We start from the raw sequence: 3,814 nt of genomic DNA, 5'->3' as shown, positions 1-3,814 counted from the left end.
ATCTTGAACTCTCATTGTGAGTTCTCCTTTTTGCACATCTATCAACGTTCTTCCCGTAGCTAGGAAAGGTCTCCTAAAGATGACCGAAGCTTGCTTATCTACTTCAAAATCTAACATAATGAAGTCAGCAGGAAAAATAAACTTATCAACTCTTACCAAAACATCATCAATCTTTCCCTCGGGATATGTTAAAGATCGGCCTGCAAGTTTAAATGTCGTCTTACTTCACCTATCCCCAATAGCTTGAAAATAGATTTGGTCATCAAATTGATGCTTGCTCCTAAGTTGCACAAAGCTTTACCGCAGTAAGATTATCCAATGCTATAGGGTATCGTAAAGCTTCCAGGGTATTTCAATTTCGGAGGTAGCTTGTTCTGTAAGAACACACTGCACTCCTTCATTAAAACAACAGTCTCATACTTACTACATCTTTTTTTCTTGGACAAAATATCCTTCACAAACTTTACATAGTTGTGCATTTGCTCTAAAGCTTCCACGAACGAGATATTAATGTGCAGTTGCTTTAAAACATCCAAGAACTTCTTAAATTGCACCTCATGTTTCTACTTATACTGCTGATGTCTTTGAGGATATGAAACTTTAGGTTGAAATGGAAAACTTTTTTTAGAAGGAAAATCTGCAAAAGAAGGTGTTAGCTTTTTTGAATTCACTAGTTTAGGATTTACCTAATTAGATTTTTCAGCATCTGACTTTTTTGGTGTAGGAACTTCAACTGTTGGTTAACTTTGCTCCTTTTGAATAGGGTCATCTTCAACCATAACCTTCTTGGGTTCCAAAATGTTACCACTTTGTAATGCAACCACCTTGCAATGTTCTTTACCAAAATTCCTTGGATTTTGTGTCGTTTGGCAAGGCTCTTTGCAGTCTACTACAAAGTTTTGTAGCTAACTGGCCCATCTAGTTCTCTAGATTTTTTAGTGTTGCTGCTTGACTTTGGATCAAAGCATCATTTTTTTCCATGTACGCTTTCAACAAGTCCTCTAAACTGTTTGATGATTTAGCTTGAGGTGGTTTTAGGGCTGGTTGACTAACCCTTGAGATTGGTTGGGTCTATCCTGCATATGAGTGTTCGGTCCATTTCCTTGGTTACTCTAGGAAATGTTCGGATGATTACGCCATGAAGGATTGTAGAAGTTGGACTGCGGTCCTTATCCACTTCTATTTTGATACTGATTCCTTACACAACACAGAGACTCAGGGTTTGAAGGGCAATTCTCGAAATAGTGACCATCCCTACAGTATACACAGTAAACTACATCATACTGGCTTGGTGATTGAGCTGCAAAATTATTAGAACTATTAGTGGTAAACTATTTTAGCATGGAGGATAAAGAAGATACATGAGCAAAGAGTGAAGTGAGAGCATCGACTTCATGAACTGTAGCTACTCGTCTTCCTAAAGCTACTCCATTTGATGGCCATTGGTAACTGTTGCTAGCGATCCTCTCGATAATATCGTAAGCCTCGTTAGAAGACGTTGACAAAATTGCATTGTTCGTAGAAGCATTAACCATCAATTTTGTGTGTGCGTTGAGATCGTTAAAAAATGTCTCCAACTGATGCAATGAGGAATCCCATGATGTGGAGATGTACGAAAAAATTCTTTAAATCTTTCCCACGCCTCGTACAAAGACTTGTCATCCAATTGTTGAAAAGTGGTTATCTCATTTCGTAACTTTTCATTTTTGCTCGATGGAAAATACTTAACCAAAAACCTTTCTAAAAATCTTGCAATGTAGATATTGAACTTGGTGGAAACGAATTCAGCCATACTCGTGCTCGACCCCACAACAAGTATGGAAACAGCTTCAACCTTAATGCATCTTCAGTCAAACCTACTATCTTAAAGAATCACTCACTTCCATGAATAATCTAAGATGAAGATGTGGATCTTCCGTGGGCATACCACTGAACTGCCCACCATTTGGAGCATTTGAAACATCACTTCTTTCAATTCAAATTGGGGTACCTCAATATTCGACCTTTTAATTCTTGGATTTAACTCATTGAAAAATGGCACAACGTATAGTCTAAGGGCACGATCCCCATCATCAACAATAAGTGTTGGATTGTGCACATGATTGACTCCATTACCTTTTCCATCATTTTGATTTCTAAGGTTCATCTCGGTTTGACATTAAGCTAATGTCTCACATCTTCTCTTTCTAGATGTCTGCTCAATTTTAGGGTCTACAGGTAATAGATCGATGATTCGATCTATGTTCATAAACACCTGATAAATAACTCACAAATAAAGAATAAAAAAATTAGTAATTTTAGAAATTAAATAAAAATCGAACTGTAAAAATAATTTCACAAAGAATGATTAAGGTAACAGCCCCTGGTAACAACGCCAAAAAATTGTAACGGGATTTTGTGCAAGTGTACACAGTCGTTCAAGTAATAAGAAGTAAAATGAGTTATCATATCCATAAGGAATGTGTATGTTAATTAGGTATCTGTAAAATTATAAGTTAACAATTTGGTGATTAAAACACAATAATTTGAGTGATGATGATGAAACTAGATTAATTTAACTAAATGCAAGATTGAGCCCTAATGCAATTTTAAACTAAGTATGCAAAATTATCTAAATGTATGAATGGATTTTAGCAACAGAAACACAACTTCAACAATCAACATCATGTGTAGGCTAGGATAATTAAATTAATCAAATTAGTTCATTCTCATCATGCTTAACAGTGTTCGGAAAACATTCTATAGCAACTCGATGTTTCATGAGTTTGGAAACCAAATTAAGTCCTTTCAGAGTCTTTTACTTAGTGAAATATGCATTTTACTGATCATATTAAACTAAGGGTTTCTTAGTATTTATGTGAGGTAACAGGGACAGATTAAGTTTGAAACATTTTAATCACATAAACCTAAAAAGTACGCAAGATAATAGAGCTAATTAAAGTTATTATGAACCTTCAATTTAGTTGTATTTAATGATCTAAATTAAGCATGCACTTTTCAATTATTGTGTTATAGCCGTCATTTGGTTAGGATCGCTCAGCTAATCTTAATGCATCCAATCACGTATGAATGAAATACATATTGATTTTAATTGAAACATGATTAACTAAGGCACAAACAATTTAAACATGATTCAGACAAATATTATTAAATTAATGTAATCATCCTAGCTAAATAGAATTCAGCTATCATTGTTGATGAAAAAAATCTTAAAACACATTGAAAACATGATTAAATTAAGCAACTAGTAAGGAAATAGTAAACTCTATTTCAATTCAACAGCCTTTCGAATTTGGATTGAAAGAGTTCCACTGATCTGCCCGTTGCTCTTTTGGTAATGGTTCCTCAAGGTGGCCGACCAAGAGGTGATCTTCTCAAGGCTTTTGTTGGTTGAAATCAAAGGGTAAATGGGGTGATAGGTGCGGAAATGGAGAAGATAAATGAGAGGATGAAAGGATGTTGTAGAATGAGAGATGCTTGATGAATGAAGGGACGTGAGGGATGATTTGAGAGGTGAGACTAGTGTGGCATTTATATGTGAGGTTGAGGTGAAGTTTATGAAAAATAGGGATTGGAATCCCTCTATCTTCTCCATTGCTTGGCCAACCACAATATATGGAAAGGGAGGTGATTTGGTTGCTAATTTTGAGCACAAAATTTTGCTATAATTAGGCATAGAGTGGACAGTTTCAAATGAAATCTTCCAAGGTTGTTTTCTGATTAAATTGCAACTACAGGGACCTCCAATAAAATATCCCAAAGCTGATTTTGGGGAAGCCATATGGTTGTGTCAAAATTGGGTTTGACTCTCCCT

The 3,814-nt window shown here is 35.5% G+C and overlaps 1 non-coding gene across 1 annotated transcript; it reads left to right on the top strand.

Moving 5' to 3' along the window:
- The first annotated feature begins 1,592 nt into the window (after positions 1-1,592).
- On the top strand, positions 1,593-1,700 carry LOC121215821 (small nucleolar RNA R71). Its single transcript, XR_005911792.1, has one exon. It is a non-coding gene; the product is annotated as a small nucleolar RNA R71 (small nucleolar RNA).
- Positions 1,701-3,814: the final 2,114 nt, after the last annotated feature.

Source organism: Gossypium hirsutum, chromosome D03 (assembly GCF_007990345.1).
Source record: "Gossypium hirsutum isolate 1008001.06 chromosome D03, Gossypium_hirsutum_v2.1, whole genome shotgun sequence".
Lineage (NCBI taxonomy): Eukaryota > Viridiplantae > Streptophyta > Magnoliopsida > Malvales > Malvaceae > Gossypium > Gossypium hirsutum.
The sequence above is the reverse complement of the archived record's forward strand: the minus strand, read 5'-3'. Positions and strand labels throughout refer to the sequence as shown.